General features: G+C 41.1%; 1 protein-coding gene across 6 annotated transcripts in view; it reads left to right on the forward strand.

Moving 5' to 3' along the window:
* The window catches only part of SGCD (sarcoglycan delta), a 359,722-nt gene that overhangs the window by 66,707 nt on the left and 268,038 nt on the right, over nucleotides 1-24,977 (forward strand). Inside the window, exon 1 of one of the 6 annotated variants that reach the window (XM_085317946.1) lies at nucleotides 17,036-17,092. The exons of the other annotated variants lie outside the window; for them this stretch is intronic. The gene's annotated coding sequence lies outside the window, so the exon portion shown is untranslated. Of the gene's footprint in view, nucleotides 1-17,035; nucleotides 17,093-24,977 lie in introns of those variants that run through there. 6 annotated transcript variants of the gene reach the window in all.

Genomic DNA, 24,977 nt, shown 5'->3' on the forward strand with positions numbered 1-24,977 from the left:
CCGAGAGAGGCATTGGGCGTTGCATGCTCTTATTTATTAGGCATGTGATATCCATGATGAAGTTGTTTTTTCTTTTCTTTGCTCGGAGAAGCTAATTAGCAGAAGCAGTAAATAACTAGGAGACTTTATTTCTAATACTATCGTTCTGCCACCAACTGTCCTTTTATAAGAACCCCTCTGTTAAAAAATGAATTTGTGTGGGCTTTCTGGTGTGGGACATGAGCACATTCCTTTACAACATCAGCAGGTAGCAGGTGGGAGAAATCCTAATTTTTTACCCAGTACTACCATGTCTTCGTCCATATGCCCTGTWGTGAAGTAAGCACGTGTTTGGGAATTGGTTTTCCGCTGCTTTGAGGTGGGCAGGGCAGGATTCAAGCTCGTCCTGTATCAGTACTAATTTTGCTGAGCTRTGACTTTCTCACTGTGAGCTCTTCAGTACTTAGAAAAGAAAAAGAAAAAAAAAGGTTGCAAAAGCTGCTGGTTGTAAATCGTAGAGAGTTGTTGTTATCCTCAGAAGTACTGGAAGAAAATCCCTCTTGAGATTTCTCTCGCTGCTGCAGCGATGATCCTGCCTTATCAGCTTGACTATGTAGTTGTTTTAATTAGCAACAGTCCTATTAAAGCTCATGATTTCTGGAATAGTTGCATGTCTGACTAGTGAGTTTGCATGGTAAATGAACAGCGGCCCGCGTGTCTCATGTCAGATGTTGGTCCCTCTTGGCTTCCCGCAACTGCGAGCTCAGCTTTGTGGGTTTTGAGCTGTGGACACTTCACCTTGCAAAGCTGAACTGAGGCTCTGTCTTGCATGCTGGCAAAGCATTCAGGGAAGTAAAATTTTGGCTTTCTATTAAATTGTCTGGTAAGAGGAACTTTTTTCCCATATTCTCGTATTTTCACCTATATACATTCTGTAAAATCCTTCTGCAGCTTTGAGGGACTCCTCCTTGTACTTTTACCTGGTTTCTCTTAAGTAATGCTGTCATCTGAGTAGAGTTCCTGGATTATCATATTGTGTCTTAGAGCATATCCTGATTCTGCTTTTGGTTTTGTGGAGGATACTGGTTTTAAGTTGAATCTCACCGGTTTAAGGTACCAGTTGCTGACAAAATTGATTCCAGTGTCAATATGCATTTGCAGTAGGCCTTTTCCCCTAAATCTTTAAGGTCACGTGCCTCTGCAGTCTTGGAAAGTAACTGATATTACCACAGTATTTTATCAACATCTATCAATATGAGAAACCAAACTCAGCAAAACCTGGATGGGAACAATTCATAATGTTCATGGAAGACAGCTAAGGTTAGGGTTAGCAACTGAGAAGGCGATTCAGGTGCAAGCCACGATTCTGCTGCTGCAGTTCATCACGAGGGAAGAGGAGTGCAAGGTTGCCGTCCGCCTTGGGGCCGCAGAAAGCGGCATTGCCTTGCAGTCCACGTAGATGAAATCTCTCTCTGCAGAGAGAGCAGRAGCATGGCTGGTTCTGTCTGGGCTGGATTCACTGCACACCTTTGGCGAGTGAGAGGAGGCAGAATATCTGCAGGGGGCAGGAAGCGCAGTGGACCAGTCTCTGAATGTAAATAACGTGCCTGGCGGCTTCTGCCTGGATTCAGAGCCTGCTGGCTGGCTGTGCAAAAAAGTCCCTGCAAGGCTGCCGTTTCTGCTCACGGTGACCTAACACCGTGGCCTATCTCCTGGTACGTGACCTGACACAGCTGACGTAGCCTATGCTCTATGCTGGAAAACAAGATACTTGAGAAATTAGGATGGAAATGTTGTCCATTAATGGTATCTAAGTGTTTTTTTCCCTAACACGTGAGAATCATTCTCTTGACACAGATCTGAAGTCATTTCACTTCCTTAGTCAGAAGAAGAGAAAAGAAAGTAGTGTTCCCTTCTCAGTATCAAAAGACTTAATTTCTTCTGAAGATCCTAACATCAGAACTGCTTCCTGAAAGTGTAGTCTTGCTGTGACAGCCTTGGTATTTTCTATCTTCCATGCTTAAATGAATGATCTTTAGTTTGTCACAACGGTAGTATACTCTTCRAATGAAGACCCCATGAGCTAGGCATCACATCATTACCCTCATTTTATGGACAAGAAATGAAGCCCAGAGAAACTTCTTTCAAAATTAACAAGTCAGACACTGCAGGGGAAAGGAACCAATCTCTCAGGAAGAAAGACTGGTATAAGCTTTTTTTTTTTTTTTTTTTTTTTTTTAAAGTCTCTCACTTCCTTCACTAGGAAATCTCTGCAGTTCCAAGCCTCAGTGATTTTAGATGAGACATTTGCCATCCAACTCCCTATATTTGCTTCATGGGCACAGTTTCTCTTTTCTGTTTTGCCTCCAGAGCTGCTTTTTGCTATCATGATCAGTCTCCTCTTACTCAGTTTTCAATTAATCTCTCCCCACTCACCTCAGTCTACTCGTGTCTGGCCAGCACAGAGCACTCCCTGCAATCTCATCTGTGGGAGAGAAATATAATTTAATGGGGAGGAAAAAGAAGCTGAGTTCAAATAGCTGTGAGTGATATGTGAGGTAGGTTTATAGGTGTAGATGCCTCACCTTGCTTAGAAAATCTGCTCCAGTATCTCAAGACATCTCTTCTGGACTAACTTCCAGGCTCTATCTTCTGGTACTATGGGTGAAACTTTAGGCAGACTCAGTGCTCTTGCTCTGACCTTTGGTATTGCTCCCACAGCTAATATGAAATGCCATACAAACCTAGATGCAATTTTCCATGTCTGCTGTAGGCAAAGTGTCTTATTAATGGAGGAACCACTCGGGATTCTGATTGAGCTGTTACTTCTGATTGTCACACCAGCTTAAAGGTAAGTTACGTTTGCGGTAGTCTGACTGTGTCTCCCCAGGCATTTGCTTAGGTATAAAATAATCCCGTCATAGATATTTTTTCATTATCAAACATTTTAGGTGAGCTTGGAATTAAAAGCTCTCTGTGTAAGATTGGTCTCCTAGGGGATTGATGTTTGAGGCAGCAACCTTACGGGGTACTGAGGTTGTAGAAGGGGAGTGTTAGGGAAGGAAATGGGGCACTGGGTGTTGAACAGGGAACTCGTGCTGTGAATCTGCCAGGGAAGTTATTTTGGGATGGAGCTTTGGACGGAAGCTGAGCGTTCTGCCCGGTGCGTTTGTGAGGATGGCAGGYAGTAGGGTTGCTGAGCATCTTCTGGCCGATGGACGGGTGGAATCCTTGTATTTTAGCAAGCAAATAGTTTGGCTTTGTGTGAAGGAAAGAAAGAAACTGAAATAAMCCTTCTTGTCTAAAAGCTTGATTTCAACGCAGCCAGAGTGATTGCAACTTTCAAAGAGCCTTTTCCCCAAGATGAAGTTTCAGCTGGCATAAAAGCTAGCTTTTGACATCTTTTTCATGTAACAACTATATTAACAAAAGAATGCCTCTCTGTTGGCTGCCTTTGTAGAACAACTCTAGTGCAGTTCCTCATAGTCTTAACTCTTGTGTGTGACTTACAGTCAGCACAAAACTGCCATTGAAATGCAAGCAGGTCAGCTTGTGCACACACGGAGTATCAGAAAGCTTCCACACAGCTTGAAAAAGACAMTTGGCAATTGTTCGTTCCTGTTGCAGCGGGCAGTGTTAATACACTGATGTTTGCTGCACTGCAGTACCTAACCTCCCTGTCCCATGTTGAATTCCCACATGCAGCGTGAAAACTCTCACGCTCGCCTCCAACCATCGTGCGTGCAGGCATCCAACCTGGGCTGGCGCGGTGCAGTTTGGTGAAGCCTGCTGTTCTCGCTTCCTCCATTATTAATGCTTGTTTTAAAATGTTTCTGCAATCACTGTCTGTGGCTACTTGCTGAAGGCCAAAAGGTCCTACACCACTGAAAAGTGACCTCGYTTTGTTCATATTTTCCAAGCTAAAAGAAATACAAAAAAGCAAGCAGACACCGTACAGGGTAAATTAAAGGGGATTTCTTAATCTTCACATCTCTTTTTTTCTAAGGTGGACCTTGGCTGAACTACAGGAATGAAAATGCAATTTCTACCTCGCTAGGGTGTTTGAAATATTTGAAGATGGACTTGACGCTTTTGGTAAAGGAAATGTTAGGATGGAAAAATTGATCTTTCTCTTATTTATACCATTTCCCTGCTATACTTTTGGATAGGCTGTGTAAATTACTCCAGGTAGCTGCACTGTGTAGCCATATGTGCCTTTGATTTCTTTACTTCCTGTTAAAATGTATGGGACTTCTAAGAAGGAAAAAAGGACAGAAAGAAACCGGGGTCGTAAAATCTGGGTTTGACCTATTGCTGACAGCTATGCCACGTACCTGTTGTGCTTGTTAATTAGGAAAAAAATCTTTCTGAAATAATACAGAATGTTACAAATAAAAAAAGAAATTCAATTGTAAGAAATCAAGATTATGCAGTATTTTTAATGATAATGATACCACTTTTCTGGCTGTATACCAACATTTTAACAGCATCCGTTTGTGCATACAACACACATCTTTTTGTTACTGTTGTCTGCCAGGCACAGGTTTCTTGAATGAAACCACGTAGAAACTCTTGACTTCTGCTCAGAGAAGCGAGAGTGCCAGTCTGCTGCAGTGAGGGTTCAGAGCAGCAGAGTATTATTTGGGATCAGGTTAAAGATCTGGCTGATCCCAAAGCATACCTGCAGCCTTTCTTTGCATTTTGCATGATGTTCCACTTTGGTGATTTTGGAGCTCGGTGTGTGTGTGTGTGTGTGTGATGTGAACTTCCCTAGCGGGAGCTACCTCTGGGGTGGAAGGTTTTTCACAGGGCTTGGAAGCAGAAATAGGTTTGTGTAGGAAGCAGAAATAGGACAGTATGCAGCGCCTCCCCCCTCCCCAAATCTTTCTGAAGTAATCYAGAATGTTATAAATAAAATTCAGTTATAAAAAATCATGGTTGTAAAGTATCCAACACAGTGTTGAATATTACCTATTTTTTGGGGTCAGGGCCATTTTTTTCTGAATAACTGAAACTTACTCTTTACCGCTTTTCTCTTTTCCAAATCTCCTGCCACATACCCACGTTTGCCACAAGGCAAACTGTGCTTGAATTCAAATGGAAGACAAAATATAAGAATTGGAGGTGACTGCCACAAGAGTGTCACAGTTTGGTGTGCTCAGTCTTGGTTTATTCTCATTTGAGGCCCTTCGGTAAAAACAGTATCAATTTAAGTTACTTCTTCTGGGAGCAAAGCAGGTATGGGCCACTCAGGGAGCTGAATTGTCCCAATGTTTCTGGTCTCTGTGCTGCTAGGATGGCTTTTTTCAGGCCACTGTTCATCTTTCAAAGTTGTATTATGGCTCTTATTTTTTCCTAAGCACCTCAAAATAAAACTTGCTTGTGTTCTCCCTTTTTTCTGTGTAAGTATGTGGGGGTTCATCTGCAGTTAGTTAAATCTTGCACCTTCATAGGAAGTCGTTATCTTAAAAGACAAAAATTTACAGCTTTTCTCCAAACTCAGCTGAGCATCTGAGAAGGAAGACTAGTTAAAAAAAAAAAAAAAAAAAAAAAAAAAGGAGGGAGAGAGACTGTTCTTTGTGCCATGAAATTTAAATAACCTTCCTGATTTCCTCTCTTTTTTTTTTCTATTTATTTATTTATTTTTTAACAAACAAAACAACTTCCAAATCTCCAAGGGACAGGGCATGATTGTATAGAGAAGGAGCAGATTTATGTGTGAAGCCGTCCCACTAGCACAGCCCAGAGAGCTGTGTGCATGGGAGGAGTTTTCTGAATAGAAAACAGTGATGTGAGGAGTACTGGAAACAGTGATGACTGTATGAATCTTTCCTCTTTAGAGCAGAAATGGTCTATATAGGCAGCAGGCAGAAAACCCGTTTTGCTTTTAAGAGAATACAGTTTGCAAGTTGTGATRATTGGAGATTAAGCAAAGGGATGAGACTAGTTTTGTAGCTTTAAAAAAAGGCAAAAGAGTATTCCTGTAATTTCTTGAATTGCTTTATAGTCATTTTATCTTCATTGTGTTCACTGTCATCGTTCGGGTAGAACCACAGCTGTAGTCGGCTGCAGTGGAGAAGAGCTGAAATTTTGTAGAGAGCATAAATGAGAGAATCGGTGTTTGTTTCATTACTATGAATGTAGACTGGAAAGGTGAGAAAAAGGAACAAGAGAGAAGTGCTAGACATGGACATGTTGTAGTTTTCATTTCATTAATAAATATTCTTAGAAATTATATTTTCCTTAGCACTTATTGTAAGTTGCCCTGAGAGTATGCAGTCATATTTCCTGCTGGTGTAAATCAGGGTAACTGAATTAAAAGCATAATGATTTTACACCAGTCTTGGAATCTGCTCTAGTTGGACGAGGGAAAGTTACCTTTCTTTGTCAGGCTTCATTGCAAAAGTGGGCTTTGCTCTTCTCTGCATATTACGGTGACAGATAACAGGCCTTTAATTTAGTAGAGAAAGGCATATGAATAAATAACAACTGGAAATGAAGGCTAGGCTAATTTGAATTAGAATTTGGAATGTGATATGACATAGTATCAAACCAGACGGTATATCTTCTTTCTTTCRATGTCTTTGGTTCATTCTCCATTCTAGAAGATTTTTAGTTGGACTGAAACTGTAGGCTTAATACAGGTGTATTAGTGGAAAACTGGCTCATGTAACATGATGAAATTAAATGATCTAAAGGGTTATTCTGGTCTTAAAAATCTCTGATGTCTAATCCAAGCTAGCTTGTTGCTGATGAGAGAAATGGGTTCAAATAAATGGGAGAGTAAGATACGTTACAGTATCTGATAGCATCTCTGGATGAAGACTGCTGTAAGTCCTTGGAAACTTGAGTTGAGACCTGCCTTGTCAGACATGGATGAGTAAGTGTTCTTGACCATAGCTGACGTTTATTCTAGGAGGCCATAAGTGCATACAACAAATGCTTTTATATGAGATTTGGGGCATTGCAGGATATGTGCATCGCATATGGTTTGTTGAAGAGAACATTTTGGATAATGGTTCTTGTCTTATTTCCAAAGAATCCTAGATTTTCCTCAGGAGAAATTCAGTATGAAACATCCTTGATGAGCTGCATAACACTTGGCTTAAGGAGAGTTGGTAAAGTTTAAAGGGGCAGGGGTCTGAGTGGCAAAACTGTATTTCTTGAAGATCAGTGCTGTAGACCACTGTCTTTTTCTCCTACTTCTGGTAGGAAACAAGATTTTGAAGGGAGTTCTTCCTGACTGTGAAAGAATTGGTGACCCTAAAGCAACTCGGTTTGTTTTGTGTTTCTGTATTTTTCATCTGGGCTGAATCTGTCATCTTTGTAGGAGTGGAAAAGAGTACTTTGGTGGCTGTCATAAAGCTGTAGCAGACGGTAAGTGTCCATGTGCTAGTGCACATGGAGTGAAAATACGGCTCTCCTGCAGTCCTGGGCAAAACTCATTTTCTTCAGCAGACCAGAATTTCACACAGAGTCTACTGTTACCTGTTCTTTCCACTCATTGTGCAGGCAGACCCCTCGCCAGGAGAATATATATTTGGGAGAGGACCTCCTGGGTCACTGAGTCCATTTTCCTCCTATCATAAGCAATCATGTCATATAATCCCTTTCATTAAATGATCAAACTCCATTTTAGAACTACTAACACTTTTTGCCCCCACTACTCCCACTGGAAAACTGGCATAGAACTTCATCTTCTGATTTCTAGCATGTATTTACTCACAGCTGGTTTGCACCCACTTGTTTTTATGCCAGCGCTGTCTTTCAGTGTAAATAGGCTTTGCCTCCTGAGTATTTACTCATCTGGCATATCTGTAAGCAGAAGTTAAATCACTTCTCTGTCTTCCGTTGCTTCCTATGGTCAGACCAGCAATGATCTCTTAGTCCTTTCCATCCCTTCCAGAGATAAAACAAATTACCCATATGAGAAATTCTTCTCACTGATTGCTAATGCTCTAAAAAAAATGCTGAGGGAAACCTCAGAGGTCTGCTAAATTGAGATCCTATTTTAATTTAACTTCTATTTCATTGCCTTTGTAAAGAGTGTCGTCAGCTTTCTGTTTTGGTGAAGCCATGGCTGTTGAAATGTCAAACTTAGCAGTGTGAAGGTTATGTTTATTTTAAGTCATAGAGATTCCTTGGGGAAAGAGAGAGAACTAGGAATATACTTCTCATGTAGTATTAAACTGCATGGGGCTACTGTGGAAAATACTGGATATGCTGGTATGAGATGTTGTTTGTAGCATTCAGAGAGACTACTGTACAAGATCTGCACACTGCTCCCTCTCATCATATTTTTCAGGATTCTCTTCTGTCGTATGAGCAGGTGCAAACTTACTCTGTGGTCCAAACTCAGACATCCTGCTGTGTGGCGGGTATGTATACAGTTGCACGACAAAAGGCAGACACATCTCTGCCTACAAACAGAGGCTCTCGTTCTTGAAGATCTCYGAGAAGCTCCCTGGTCCACCTGAGGTCTACCTCTGCTCTGGGCTTTGGCATGAGTATTGCTGCAAGTGTGGTGCCATGTTGCCAAGAATTGCTTCTCTCAGAGTACAAGTACTGTTCAGTACTTAAGGTACATTTTATTGTTAACTTTGCGATTGAATTGTTTTATGGAAACTGTGGCAGGCAGGAAAGGAGCTTGTTGTCTGCCTTAAAATGTTTGACTGCTCAGTCTTTGAGGCAGAGTTCCCCCGTGAATTGGATTTTTGGCATTTTGGTGTGATTAGAAGAATTTAGGTACTTTTTTTTTTTTGCCATCCCCGCTCAAGAATTTATCATGTTAAATAAGCAAGTCATGCTAGAGATACACTGTAGCTGCATATTTATTTCTTCTGATCAATGAGAAGTCAAATTTCAAGCCCATGACACATGCCGCTGTTTGCCAGGCAAATGATAATATCTTCAAGTTTAAAGAAAAGGATAGAATGGCTGAACAACTTAGAACATGGAAAAGAGGTTCGAAAAAAAGATGACTAGGTAGAGAGATTATGGTTAAGGTCTGCTAATCATGAGTGACATGAAAAAGCCTTAGGGAGTAATTGTTTATTGTCTTTTACAATAAAAGAATCAGGAAGCATCATGTAAAACCAACTGTTGACCTTCAAAATAAGCAAAAGGAGGTTATTCTTCACACAGTACCTGTTTGTGGAAGCCTTTGTAGAGGATAATCTGATTGTTGAAAGTTTACATGAATTCAGAACATGGATTTGGTAAAATCCATTGATGGCTTGTAAACACAGAGAATCTGCACTGTCTCAGGAACTCCTAGGGCCCCCAATGGATACTGTTCTGGGAAGTTATCACTATATTCTTGGTGTGTTATATTTGTCATGTCTATTCATGTTATATTTGTCTCAAGTCATTCAGTACTGGTCACTGTCCAGTATTTGATGAACCTTGTGGAATTGTTCAAATCCAGCTCTTCTTACATGGTTTTGAATATCTGGAATATTCTTGTATGCCTTATGAAGTTTCCATCTTTACAACTAGTGGTTAATCAGGAATATTAGAGTGATTATATTGATGACTAATATTTCCAGTTACATGCTTCTGATTTGTTGTCTGATATGCAAATTGGTCATCAACTTCTGAACTAAAATCTTTAATACTGAAGAAATCCAAATGTCTGTTACTGAAAATTCATTATAGGTTCTTTGGGGAAAACGACCAGAAGAACTAAACACAAAGCCATGGAAACATGCAGAGTGGAAGAAGTATTACATTTTGTGTTTAAACACAAGCCTGTGTGTTTGATGGGAGATGTTTGAAAACGGCTATATTGGAGCTCTGAAAGAGTCTTCAACCTATTGATATGAGCTCTGGGAACTGGGCTATAAACTCCTTGAAACATGAACAGATGTTTTGGAATATAGCTTCAAAGCTTTGAAAGACTATTTTCCCCACATGCTGTTCGATGTGAGGAGACTTTTAAGAGCTGCTGAATAAATTTTATTATCTTTTCTAAAAAAGTGCTATCCACATGGAAGAAGCAGGCTTTGAACAGTCATGGGCTCAGAAGTGAAACAATAACAACATAATGCAGGCCCAATTGAATGAAAATGGAATAGAAAGGCAAGAGATGCATGTCAGCCTGTTTGGGACCCAGAGGGATGAGAGTGTTGAGAAGCTTCAATAGCTTCTTCATGAAGATAAGTAAACACAAGGGAACTATATTGGCTTCAATTCTGTAACATTAGATAGAAGAATTCTTAATGTCAAGGAAGAATATAGATGAATAGCAATCCAGATGTTAGTCATGTTGTTTTATGTGCATTTAGAAAGCACTTTGACACTGATGACAGGGAGCTGAGAACCTGTGTAGATTGAATAACTACAAAAAAAAAGGCAAGAAAACTGAGTAACTTTATGCCTATTCTTTGACCCCTTCCCCACACGCTAACTGGATATCCTAAACATATACACACATATATATGTGTGTGTGTGTGTGTATATGTGTGTGTGCGTGTGCATGTATTTTCTCTCTTCAGTAGATGGACTGGAGTTCCTAGTAATTTTTGAGTATTTTCTTGTGGTCACTATAGATAGGTGGATAGCAATTTGCTAGATATAAGGAAAATGGTTTATGAGACTAAGCTGTTATTTTGTATTTGTACTGCAGGTGCTGCTGTGCTAGGTGCTGTATGAATGTCCAGTAAATGGCAATCCCTGCCCTAGGAATTTAGTAAATTTTAAAAAGGGAACATCTAGAAATAAGGAACTGAGACATAAGAAATGAAATCCCAACTCAGTTGAAGTACCATCCTTTCTACTTGGGAGTCTGGCGGGGTGGTGGTGGTGGTGGTGTCAAAAACTATAGCCTTACTGTTACTGAGGCAAGCAAAGTACCAACATTACACTATGATATTATCACAACTTCATTAACAATTCAGCTTTGTTTAGTAGTTTCTGGAAAAAACAAAATACAGCTGTTCAGATGGTTCTTTTATTAAAAACAACTTGGATGACTTTTTTTTTCTTTTTCTATTTTTTAATTTAGCTGATTTTCAGAGTCCACATGCCTGGTAACAAGAGGCTCGAGGTGCCTTATTTTGGAGTGTCTGTTCTCCTTAGGCTTTTGTTTGCCATGTGTCATTTTTTCAGATAGCGAAATTTTCAAAGTGAACATCTGAAGTAGTTGTAGGATCTCATTGGTTTTTCAAGGAGGAATGTGCCTTTCAGTCACACATGACTGCTGAAACTCTAGCCCATTTCTTAAACTCCATCCTGCCTCTCTTAGTTTATTTGTAAGGTCAAGACTGACTTATAAGTAATTGCATTTCCTGGGGGGAAAACCAGTAACAGATTTTGTGATAGTTATTTTACTTGATGATGTGCTGTGGAGTTTATATGACCAAAAATAGGGTTCCTGGCTGTGATGTGACATACATTTAGCGTTTAGGCATAAGGCTGCCAATATTTTGAGGGATTTTCAGGTGGATGCCTCACTTCTAAAATCATAGCTTCAGTATTCTAAGAGATTTAAAAAAAAAATAAATTGTAGGTTAAAATACAAACCCAAACTTGCTCTGAAAATGCAGGAAACACGAAAGCAGAAGTCTCTGCTCAGAGGAGACTAGCTCCTCAGATTGCCGGAGCCTCTCTAGCAGCTACTCTGCGTTGTGGGCTCCTCTGGCAGAAGGAAGRTGACAAGGTTGCCAGGCTGCCTAATGATCTTCATCTAACGTTTACCTTATTGAGAGGGGAATAATTCTGTTAAATTAACATCCTAGCATATTTGCTGTCCAGCTAGCTGATGAATTAAATAGCCTGAAGAAAATGTTTTATGACTCGTTTGTCYATAAAAATGGCTGATTTTTTAATGCAAAAGACAGTGGTGCTCTCGGTAGTTTTGCGCTGCCGTGTCCTACGCCCCTTTCCCGTTAAAAGGGCCCTGGGACCCTTTGGGAAGGAAGAGGGTGCACGYGGGGGGACGCCGCTCTCGGCGCAGCCCGGCCTCGCGCGGGCGCTTTGCTCTGCGCTCCCGCTCGGGGGAAGCGCAGACCGTTCCTGACAGCCTGTGGCACTTGGAGCACTTTATCAATCAAAGGGGACACGTTGTGCCAGCCCGGCCAGCTGTCCTCCTCCATCAGCGGCGGCAAGTGCCTYGCTGAACGCCGCAGGTGCCAGCTGCCATCCGCAAATAACCGCTGGACCTGCGCTCGGGTAAGTGTATTTAGGGAATCTATTTAAATTGGATTTTCTGTCTTGACAGTCCCTTTTGAGTTGCAGTTTAGRAAAGGAGAATAAACAAATTACAGGCTAATAAACTAAGCAGCACATCTATAACAAAGAACTCAAGCCTGGGSTTTGCACTTACCTGTCGTGGACCGGTCAACACGCGTTGCCGTAAGCGCCTTGACGGCAGGAGRTGGTGGAGAGGACGCGATTGGCTTGTTTGTGCCTGGTTTGACTGAAACTTGTAATGTCACACTGAAATTTGAAGATCATGGATCTATTTGACGTTGACATTTCATATGGCTCCTATTACTGTATGTCAGGTGTGCCAAAGAGGGCAAACAGTGGGGTGGGTGGTTTTTTTATTTATTGCTTATTTTTAAGTCGTGTTGCCAGAAACAATCACTACGCTTTATTTAGGAAAGTTCTTATGATCTTGTAGCTGCGCTTTTTTCTTCTATAGAGGGTAGCAGAAATAACGTTTGGCTGTCCGGTTGTCATTCAAGGCTCAGCTTAGCTACGATGCAAAGTGTTTGGTTTGTGTGCCATTCACAGGAAAACCAGTACAATAAATTGGATCAACAGATTTACTCAAGGAAAGGAATCACCTCTTATGCCTTTGTCATGTGGAATAGTTAAATTGGTTAAATTTGGATTAAATCCAAACGGCATGTTTCTGGAGGTGGACTGTGATGTTTGAGTAGAGTGCTGTGGTGCTTATCTTGACCAAAAAAAAAAATAAAAAAATCATTGCTGATGTTCAGGCAAAAAGTCTAACCCCATGGAGTGTTGGAACGTGCTGAGCTTGTCAGTCCTTGARTAAATAATTAAACTTATCCAGAAGATCTCTCATAAAGGCTGAGAGAGTCTTTTGTATCTTTATTAGTTTGCTAGACTGTGAAAATTGATCTCTGAAGCTTTTGCAGCAGAAGACTCAATTTTAAGAGAAGTATGTTTTAAACATGCCTGTTAGTGTTCTGTAAGCAAATTTGCTTTTCTTCAGGCATTTCCAGCGTGAAAGAGAAATTCATACTTTGCAGATGTTCTGACATTGCTGTGTTGCCTGWATGTTTCCATGTATGAGAGGTCTGTTGTAAGTGGTGTGAACTGGTGGCTTTCCGATCCCTGGGCTGGGACCCTAGAGCATCTTTAAGTCTTGAACTCCAAAACTTTGGAGCCTCAAGCGTGTTAGGTTGGGGAGTTTTGCAAGTACTATATCCAATTTTGGATATAGTTCTGGTGTTTATCTCCAAATTTGAGACAGACTTTCCAACCTCAGAACTTGGCTATGCCCTCTGTCTTCAGAGGAAAGACTGTGGATGTAAGATGAAACACTACTGCTTGCACAGAATTTGGCCGTACAGACTCCTGTACAGAAACCTGTTTTTCAGGGTGAAAAAGTTCCTACTGCTGCTGCAGCCCCTGGAATTACATGTGGTAGGTAATATAAGTCTTATTTATAAATGAGTTAAGTGCTGTTCTGGATTGCAGCGTTTCTGAGCACAGCAGGTTATCCTGTATGTCTGTTTTGAGTTTCTCTCTATTATCATCACTAGATTCTTGTTTTCATTTGATGCTTTCTAGGCTTCTCATTCTTATTCTCCAGCATGCATGAGTTTTCTGTTATTTACTTGCTGAATGCAATTGCTTGCAACTTTCCAGGTTGAAAAGATGAAGCTTCTTTGAAAAATGTAATGGAACATCCCCAGGTTTGAAACAGGCCCTGAGCATGGCTGATGGCATAGGGCTTTTAATTTACTAAACGTCAGTGCTTTGATGGCAATCCAACATGACTGGTGATTGCCTGCGTCGTGTTACTGCTAAGGCTGAAAAGGCTGTTTACCTTTGGAAGACAGAAAGCTCAGCTGAGCAGTACAGAGCAATCTCCTGTGACCTGCTAATAATTTTTTCAAAAGACTCCCCAGCTGCTGAGGAACATTAACCTTGTGGTGGTGGTGGAGGTGTGTGTGGGGGGAATCTTTGAGCATACTTTTGTGCATATTTGTATTACAAATAGGTCAAACGAGAAAAGTGGAGTTTGGGTCTACCTTTGGAAAAGAGCGCTCTTTGTATCGGTAGCTTGCTTTGCTGCGAAGTCACTCTTAATTTGACCAGTGGAAAGCTGGAAACSAGTGTAAAATTCAGGGTCTGAGGTCCTTAAGTAATGTCAAACTGTCACTCTCTTATCCATAAACTGCATTGTCAGCAGTGGTGGAATGAGCTTCCTTCCACTGCCATGCTAGGTATTGTGGAGGGAATAATTTTTTTTGTGGTAACAAGACAACTTGTTTCTTGCATGCTTTTTGAAGAAATAAATTTAAAAAACTGCTACATATATATTTATATGTATATATTTATATGTATATATATACTTTTCCCCCAGAGAGGCACAGTCACAAGTAATCCATCTTAAACTGATATGTACATATAGTAAATTTTGGTTGCTGCTAGAGCAGTAGCCCCTAAATGGTAGACTTTGTATCTCGTCACTAATGGCTATATATCTGGTGTGCCTTCTTTCTTGAGGCCTTCTTCAGCCTTTAGGCCTTGTCTTACAGACATCTGGGAGTCCAGAACARAATTTGTTGAAACACTCCCATGTTGTTCTAGTGCTTGGCTTGTGCTGTTCGTGGGTCTCCTGYGTGGCCCATGTGTTGCTGGTGCAARTATTAATGTACGTGACTTGCATTGCTCTTGCTGCTTCTGGTGAATCTATCAGAGWTTACTACCTTGCTGAACATTTATTTAAAACTAGATTGCTGTCTCAGATATATTTAGCACTACTGGACCAATGAGGAATAATAATTTAAAAAGGCTGACTAGATTTAATCRGTTTTTTGGAGATGAGACTTAATCAAACATAAGAGACTGAGAAGGCTGATAGAGCTAATGAATTTGAATACGTAATATGGGCCCTGCCTGAATCATGGCACATTTTCTCTTGCCAWATGTGGTTCAAAATAGTAAAGTGTTTTGCAAAAGTTAACAAGTGAGTGGATATACAATTCTCTATTCTGTGAACTYTGGCAGTGAGTGGAGGAAATTACCAGAACTGGAACCCAAAACAGATGTTGCCTGAGACTTCTTTCAGTGTGAAAATTTAGAGTTGATTTTCAAGTCATTTTTCATAGTATATAAGAAAATAGAAATGGGAAATTACTTTGGAGAAGGAAGATATCCTTGTGAGCCAGGTACAGCAGATCTCAAGGCGGACATCCACCATGCACTTACAGGAAAGCCCTGGGCAGGTGTTCTGACTTCCCTGGTCCCCAATTCCCCATCTGTAAAATGGATGTGCTAAGACTTTCCTACTCTTTTTTTTTTGTCCATTTTATCAGTTGTTGTTGTAGTCAGAGAAGTGCTGACTTTATGCAGACAGGCTGGAGGCCTGCTGAGGTAGATCCTGTGCAAACTCACAGGCTAAAACAATCTCTGCCCTGATATTACCCATCTCAGTAGACTGCGTTGTTTTGCTTTCACCTCTTAAAAAGAGATTTGTTATGATTTAGTCAAGGACAGTGATAGCACTAAGATCTGCATTTGTGGGATAAGTAATCTCCTCTGCAATTTATAAACTGGGGTGATACTTGCTTTAAGCAAACAATAACTATTCAAGTTCATGATTTGAAATCCATAGTTGTTTAGCAGGAGCATGGGGAGCTCCCACTCATCTCTTAGTGTCTTTGGGAGCACAATTTGCCTGTGTCGCCATCAGCAAAGGCAGTAGTTGTACTGAACTGATGGAACTGAATTAACTGTGAGATATGCGCTCTTCGCCAGCCCTGGCAGAAGGAGGTGGGCAGAGCTCAGCTGGGCTCTAGAGGGAGTTTTATCTCATGCTGGCAACAGAAGCCAGTGTGACAACAGAAGGACCAAACCCTGAGTGGTCCTTTTAAAAAACAAAGAATTTTGGGGTGCATGAGTTTCTCCCCCTGCAAGCCTGTCCTTTCATCTGAATCAGCTGGTGTAAAAGTAAGATAACAGCATTTATCCCTTCTTCTAATGGGGGAAGACCTGACCTGAACAAGATGGGAGAATGCAGTTAACTATTGACACTGGAAAAYACAAATATGCCGTATGAGCTTGATGAGGGGGGCACTATTGGGATAAGAATTTTTAATCAGCATCAGACTGGGCAGTAAACTAACATTACAACCAGCTGAATGATTGAGAGTCCTTAAAARGTGAAATAGTAAATGCTATATTTTGTGTTACGCTGCATCAGTTGCTGAAGCTGTGGCTTTGCTCCCTTTTCTCTACCAGAGTCAGGAATGACTTCTTCCAGTCTAGTGTTTTGGTATGCAGATATATCTGTGCTCAGTAATGATGGGCTGCATGGTGACTTTCTTTAAATCAGTGTGTTTACAAGACAGATTTACTTGCCAAAAACAACATCAGGAATTATAGGACTTCTATTACATCAATATTTAGAAGTTAAACTTGAAATTAAACCTTTATTATGCCATATGTGGTTGAACACTGTTTCTTTTGCATGGTATTTCAGTCCCAATCGACCATAGGCAGTGTGTATCATGATGGGATCTTGTAGGATCCCTGCGTATACATGCAGATTTCAGATGTGGAGAGATCCAAGGCAAGCTTAGATTCACTGAAATGTTTTCAGGAAAAAAAAAGGGAGAATTCATCTTAATGAAAGCTGCCTAGTCAGGTTTTTATATTCCCCCTGTAGCTGTCAGAAGTGGAAAGGCACCTCCAACTGTAATTCATCCCGTTTCGCTTGGACTTCTACCTTAGGATATAATGAAATGTGCACTAGACATGGCTGTCTTTCTGCACTGAGTCCAGAAGAAGGATTGGCAATGCAAAGTCTTTCTGACTTCCTATTTTTGTGGTTAGCAGATTCTGAGATGTATGGAGATGAAACCTTGCACCCTGTCCTCAGTTGTACATACCATGGAGCCAGCCTTGGGTAAGAGTTGATGCCTACTGCATTGAACAAGCTTTGAACCCTAGGGTGAAGCACATGGTTCCCCTACTTGTTCATGCTAAGTCCAAGCCCTGAGGCTTTTTTCCTCTACAATGTGTTGTGAATTCTTATTTGTATTAAATGCTTTTTATCAGTACTAAAATGATCTCAGTGCTGTATGGTGCTTATTACTCCCCAAGTGGGTAGAGAAGGGCAGTCTTTGCTCAGTTCTGAATAAATGAGAACATCAGCATTGCTGTATTCACACCTTGGTTTCCATAGCCCCATGAATTTGTTCTCTAAAGAGCTCTCCACCAAGGCAGCAAGTGGCCTCATTACTTACCATGTAGGATCAGAAAGATTCACGGTTGGATGCAGTTCAGCTGCACGGTTTTGAGCTGATACGAGATTTCTTCTCTTGAGAGAATATTTTTCTGTACTTTCTTCATTGGCTGTTGTTACTGATATCTCCCTTTTCCACTCTGCTCCTTTCTTGGCTTTTTGGGAAGCCATCATATGTCTGGGATTTATAGCTTTTTTGTATATGGTGACTGTTGTAGTGAAGATGAATGGGGAGGAAAGCTTTTGTGTGTTCCTCAGTTTGGAAACTAGCTCAGGGTTAGAAATTTTGGGTCACATTTATTGTTACCATTTCTGACAAAAGCCTCTCCATATGAAATACAAGCTAAAATATAGGCCCTCGTAAGAATGGCAACTAACTGGAGATACAGCTGAAAGGACTGGCATGGAGACACAAATTGCTTATTGCTTATAGTATTTGTCTACTTAAAGCCCACTTCTCTCTAGAGAGCCTGGCTTACTTAAGGAAGAACTGCAACACTGAGAGAAGTTTCCTATATCATAACAGTGTTACAGAAACATGTTGTGAAACCAGCTGCCATGAAATTGAATTACAGGTGTTGTATTCTTCACTGCTTAAATTGCTCTATTATATCATGGGCCTTATCTTTTGTTTTGAACAAATAACTGCAATTTAGTAGGAGCCGAAGAGATGATGGTATAAGCAGTCAGTGATTGTTTAAGGTTTCCATAATGGTGGAAAATTGTTCTTATCCTACTGAAGTGTGTCGTCTTTGTCCGAATTCGTATGCAGTGAATAGAAAAAGAAAGCTATTTCCTCATGGCATGCTTTTTCTTAAGTTTACTTTTATTTTGAATGTGCAAAACAATCAATCCCCTCTAGGTTTTTAGACTACTCAAAGCGGTATGGTCATTAATATTTAACTTTGACACAGCTCAAATATATCAAATAATGCTACTGGAAATAGACGTTTTTCTTTGTTTCAATGTGCTGGAATAAGCTAGGTAGTTGTGCAACCCAGAACTTCCTGTGTTTTCAAGGGATGAAGTTTAAAAAGATCCTTCAGGAAATATTTAACAGTAACTGTCAGCATAGAAAATTGATTTAAGCCAGAATTTAAAACTGGTGTGCAAGGTTAAATTCCTGATAGCAGTTGTGTGTGTACCTCTGTCTTTGCTCCATTTTCTCCATCCTGTTCACCCCTACCTTGCAAAGTAGCCTTGTCCTCTTATGTACTCGTTTGCCCAGGAGCTTAATGTGTATGAATTCCCTCCACCTGGTTGGGAAGCAGCATAATCCCAACAGAAGAGGGATGCTAATAAGCATCCTGGACTGTTGAAAATTAACCTTCCTTTCCYTACTGCTGATCCAAAAATATATTGTACTACTAATGCTGAAGGGCATTAAAAAGTTAAATATTTTTGTGCAAATTCTATTTTTAAAAAAATCAAAGAGCTAGTGAGGACTATTTCAGGAATCTGACGAAGTGCTGCTGATACTAATAGAGGAGAGGAGACACAAAGGGTGTAGACTGGACACTGCACAGTGAAATGCAGAAATAGAAACCACCACCTCTTATGGCTGGATCAAGCTTCATTAGTATCCTGTAATAATCCCTTTTCAACTAGTGCAGCTKTAGCGAACAATTGTCCAGGTCGGTCAAACTTTCAGAAGAATATCAATGGAAAACACTGAATGAGAATGGGAATTTTCAAATCTCCAAAAGGCACACTAATGTAACAGTGTGGTTTGCTGAACTTTTTTATAATATATTTGTGTGTGATTATTTCAAATTAGGCTCACTTTCTTGCTCCCTGGTGGTTTGGGTTCTGATTTGTTAATGCCGATTCCTGTAAGATAATATAAGACAATACATTTTATTGCATGTTTCAAATGTGATCCACTAGGATTTGAATAGCTTCTAGTGTACCCCGAGCTATGCTAGACTGGTGTGGGCACTGGAAGAAGGTGCCCTGATCCAAGGCGATGGGCAACTCTTGCTGCTGGTTTTGGATAGGCKTCCTGCTGCTGGCAGGCAAACTGTAGTTTGGTGCTTGATGATACATTAGTACTTCATCCCCTGAAAATCCCAGGCAAATGCATTTTGAGGGGAACTTTTGCTGTAGCGTGGACTTCCTCATTTTATTTGCTTTTCTATTAYATATCCTTGTTGCATCTCTGGAGGATGCTTAGTTGACCCTTTGATCTGAAGGTGATGAACTCTTTGAAATACTATGTAGTTTGCTGTATATATGACCCAGTTAAAAACAGCTGAATTTTCATACTTGTTACTAGTCCAAAGATTTGTGAAAGATGAGGCTCTACACATATGCCTCCAAATGTCACAGATTTCACAGAAAAAAAAAGGCTGGAAGGGATAGCAAGAAGTCAGGTTGTCCATCCCCTTGCCTGAAGGCAGGACCTGGGTTATCTGTGACAGATGGTTGTCTAACATGTTCTTAAAATTCCTCAGTGATAGAGATTTGTTTACTTTCTTCAAACTGTCATTCGTAGAAAGGCAATTAAATGTGCTAGATCGATCTTTCTTTGCCTGTATTCTATTAGCAATTAGGATTAGTTTTCTTGCTTGTTTCATTTTTTGTATGCAGACTTCTTGCTTGTGGCTTTTTTTGGATTAGAAAGATTTGTATGTGATTCCCCCCCCCCATTCCTACCCCCCTTTTCCTCTTCTGGTTTGAAATGTGATTTTTCAACATTTACTTTAAACTAATTTATGTGTCAGGCCTCTGATGTTCTGCCCACTTGATTGGAGGTAGCACACAGGTCCTCAGGTATCTTGGAAATTTCATGGCAATCTTTAAGAAGGAAAACAAAAGGAGCGATTTTTGGAGTATATTCTTTTGAATGCAAATTTTCGCTCACAAACCTTGCATAAGTACTTTTGCCAAATCCCTTCCTTCTGTCACTTGACATGAGATGTCAGAAGATAAAAAAGTTTTCACAAGGTTCCCTGAAAATTTAATGCACTATGTAATTTAGAGAACGTATTTCTGAAGGGCATTAAAAAGTTAAATATTTTTGTGCAAATTCTATTTTTAAAAAAGTCAAAGAGCTAGTGAGGACTATTTCAGGAATCTGACGAAGTGCTGCTGATACTAATAGAGGASAGGAGACACGAAGGGTGTAGACTGGACAGCCTAATGAGGGTCTGTGAGCCTAATGATGCAAAATTACAAATTGCAAAGCGCTGTCCCTGCCATTCAGGCCTGCTTTTAGTGTTCTTTGCTCAGGGCAGCACCAGAGCAGCAGTGTCACATCAGGATTCAGATGTGCCGGCAATGTGTTGTGCCTGTTGCCTGTCACGATGCCCACAAAGCCTCTGCCAGGGTTAGCACTTGATGAGCTGGTACCCCATGCAGCTATAAATCTCTCCAGATTGTGAGGATACTGTTGGATTAAGTTGCTGTGGGGTAAACTAGGGAATAAACTAGTGAAATAATGGGTAAAGAACTGTTGTTTTAGTAACATTGTGGTATTATAGTAATACTATACCTACAGGCTCCCTAGCTTAGTGTAGCCTTGATTTCTGCATGGTGTTGGAGGCAAACTGATGCAGAAGTGAGAGCAGAGCTCCAAGTTCTCCCTGCCGCGTTAGGGAGATGCCGTGTGCGCCTGCTTGCAGCCAGGCGCCAGGAGCATGCTTTGCAGCAGGGAAGCATTTAGAGCAGCTGTTGCGCTGCAGGGTAAGTGTCTTAACCTGGGTAAAGTGGTGTTTTGTGCTGGAGAAAAACCAGAGCCTAGGGTTGGAGGTAGTAGAAAATAAAAAGGCAGATTTACAATGGACTGCTTACAAATGCTGGGAGAAAATGAGGTCTGCTTTACTTTCTTGTGACAGCTATTCCTCACCCACGGAAGCTGCCAACTGTGATGTCAAGTCTATAAAGTGTTAATGCAGCTCTAGCCAGAGTGACAAAGTAAAAGCAAATATTTATGAAACTTTTGTCTTTTTCATTGGCTTTTGTCAGGAATTCAAGCAAGCRTGCTGGACTTGCGGCAGGAGTAGGTGTGCTGGGCTGTAGTTAACACGATCTATTCTCCAGCACGTTAACGGACTGAAGTCCCACCCTAGTACAATTTAGTTTTTGAATTGCATGGGAAGGAGCTGGCATATTAAGTTCCCTGGGCTTCCAAGGGGGAATCTGCTTTCCTAGATGTTCCTCTAGCAAGACCTCATTCATCGGAGGATTTCACTGCACCAGTGCTGAGTTTCAGTTTAACTCTTTATGCCAAGTGTCTGCATGCAGACTGGTACCTTCTTCTGAGAGTAGATTAGGGAGGTGGATGGCTTTTTTTTTTTTTTTTCTTTTTTTTTTTTTTTTTTTTTTTCCTGAGCACAGTGTTTCACAGCTGGATTAAGAGCAGCAAAACAGATCCCCAAGTATTTCAGTAACCAGGAGATTAGATATTTTCTCCTTTGTTTTTTGCTTTTCCCTTTCACGTGAGCTATGCCCCCCTTGGATAAAATAAATATGTTACATGGGTAATACGTATTTGGGAGAAGAAAAAGAACCACAAACTATTTATTTTTGTAGGAAGGAGCAATGAGTTCTTTTAGTGTAGTGGAGAAAAATCCCACCTGAGAACAGTTCATCCAAAGAAAATGTTATCCTTCCAATACTCAAGGTCATGGTTGCTTTAGGTCGCGTGACACAAGCTCTGGCCATGCAGGTTAGCTCTTCCTGCAAGCTGCCCTGTAAGGGGATTTGATGTAAAAGGTAGGGGAACCCTCTGAAAGGGTGTTTTTCTCACCGATGTCACCTTCTGCTCTTAAAATATATTTATATAAGTGTGTCTGTCTCACCTTTGGGGCACTGGTTGTTTCTTCTTCTTTAGCTTGTACAGATCAAGGATAAGATGGCAGCTTAGCTTTGGTTTTCTCTATTTTGCTTAGTAGTCTGATATATAATACTTTGGTGCAGGTTGCATACTTCGAAGATCACCAGATGTTTCTTCTGTTGATGGCTGACTATGCATCTTAGTAAACTGGGGTAATTCATGGGAAGTGTTAGGTTTCCTCTTCCTTTAGAAAAGAACAAAACATTTTTCACTGAATGAAAAATCATTTGAGATGAGTGATGAGATTACTCAGTGAAGGCAGAATAAAAACTTGGAGGGATGTAATTCATTGTATTGTTTTTTTCAAGCTGTAGACATGATGTGAGAGTTGCTAATGCAGTATGAAGTACAAATGATATGCAAAATTCTCTGATAGCTACCTGGGAATTCTCATTCCATCAGCAACTTTTGTGTTATCATAAATGAGACAGCTTGAAAGGCACTTGTTGCATTTTGTATTGCATGCATAAGTCATTTGCACTTCAAATGAACTGGCCTATATTATTTTTGATTTTTTTTTCCTGCATGGCTTTCATAAGCAGTGGAACAATGCCGAATTACTACTTTCTTTCACATTTATCAAGAATCACAGAATAAGGAAACTGTGACAAATGAGTACCTTGGTACAAGCTACCTAGCAATTTGGATTGTAAAAACTGCCTTTCAGAGAGTCAGCCTGGGATGTCTGATCATCTTGGAAAATTGTTGATTTTTCTAGATTTTAATTGTAATATATTTATGTTCTCACCTGACAGCTGATATTCCAGAGCTCATAGAAAGAAAATCTGTGAGATACACTGCTGGGTTTCTCTGGAGCCCCAGGCTCGACTTCCAGTGTCCAGTTTGTTTGCAGGGTTTGAGGAAGGATCAGGGAGGTGGGAGGAGAACAGGTTTCCTTAACAGTCTACAGAGAGCACCGTAGTCACTCTTCTGCGAAAGGTGTCTGGATGCAGAGTGCATGACATCTTCATGAGGGCTCTTGGGTTGCCTGGTCAGTGCATTTCTTTGCCTGGCTGCTGGGGTGCAGTGCCAGGAGTGACCCCCTGCCCCATTCCTGGCAGCAGGCAGGGAGGCGGGCACTGCGGGCAAGCACAGCAGGCAGGGCTCTTGGGCCATGTCGCCGTTGTCTGGTACGAATTGGGCCATGTCGCCGTTGTCTGGTATGAACTGCACCAGCCTTAGCCCTGATGTCATTGCATACAGCCTGKTTTTTTTTGTCCCTCTTCCTTGAGSCTAGCACCCTCGGAGTAGTCTGGGCATGGACCCCATACAATGACCCTGAGATAATGTTATTCAATGTTTTCAGGYTAAATTGCCTGGAGGAAAGTGGGAGCTGTGCTGCAGTCCACTCTTGTGATGCTTTCTGTGGCCGGAGGCTGAAGGACAGGCAGTTGGATGGCATGAGGGGTGTAGGATGTCCCTGGGCAACAGTGGTCTTTATTGTAGTCTTCCTCCATAGTCTGCTGCAGGGTTTTTTACAGACAAACATTATGATAGCAGTGTCTGTCTSGAGTTTTATGGAAATAGATTGCCTCCCCCAGAGTATAGTGGGAGGCAGTTGCGGCGCATCCAGTGTGAATGATCAGAGGCCTTAAGCTCAGGAGTGAAACGCCGAGGGAATCATATTGATGAGTGCAGAGTTTGGTCTTCATCCAAGAGGTGAAATAAAGCTAAGAGTGTCTGTCCAAATCTTTAGGGCTTGATTCTCAATTGTTGTAAATCAGTTTGGTTCACTATAACTAAAGCTAAGGATCTGGCCACATGACTTTATCTTTGCAGTGTACAGCAGATGATTAAGTACGAATGTATGTTGAGGTGATGTGGGCACTGTATAAGGATGAATCAGGAATGTGCCTAAAACTCTTCTAATCTACAGTTTGTTCAATCCACGTCCCTTATCTTTCCATCGCTATTTCAGTATCTCTGTATTAATCGGGAGTGCTATCACTGTTGAATATGATGAATGTACAGCAGTCCAGAAAGGCTGGGAATGCTCTTGTACTGCGTTAGAAATAATTGTCTGGCATTTCTAGCCCAGATGCGATCCTGGAAAGCATGAATACTGCCTGGGATGTAYGCTCAGGGTGCCAAGAGAAGTCAGGGGGAGGTAGATGCTCACAAACTAATTGGTCTTCYGGGATCATGGTTTAAGGAGTACCTTTGTATAAAACAATGTACATACCCAGGGCAGAGTTGCTGCTCAGTCAGTTGTTTTCTATACTGACAGTTGTTTTAACAAAAGAGATGTTTTTTTGTTTCACTGAAGCCCTTTTCCTCTGGGTCCAAAAGACTTGGAACTAGCATCTCATGGAAGAGTACCTTTGGGTGTGCGTGTGGACGAGGTGAGTGCCGTCTGCAGTGTTAGCAGGGTTGCTGTGCATGCTTCAGTCTCCGTTCTGAATGCTGTTTATGAAGGCGAAAAACTGGCTTGAAATGCAGGGGATGTGAGTGTCTGCAGGTTTTACCTGAACCGCTACAAAGCGGCCCATGGTGAATTGAGCGAGGCGTTGCAACTTGTGAGAGGCACTTCGTCCTCCCTGCATGGATTGATGTGAATGTTACGTGTTGACTTTTAATGAATATTCATCAGCTGTGTGTTACATAGGGGGCTTTCTGCTGCCTGTCTTTATAGCCTTATCTTACRCATTATGGAGAGAAGATGGCTTTCACATTTGGTATCGGATGTTAGATAGGGCAGAATACCTTAGC

Source organism: Rhea americana, unplaced genomic scaffold, assembly GCF_003343005.1.
Source record: "Rhea americana isolate MKP2758 unplaced genomic scaffold, rheAme1 scaffold_51, whole genome shotgun sequence".
NCBI classification, from domain to species: Eukaryota; Metazoa; Chordata; class Aves; order Rheiformes; family Rheidae; genus Rhea; species Rhea americana.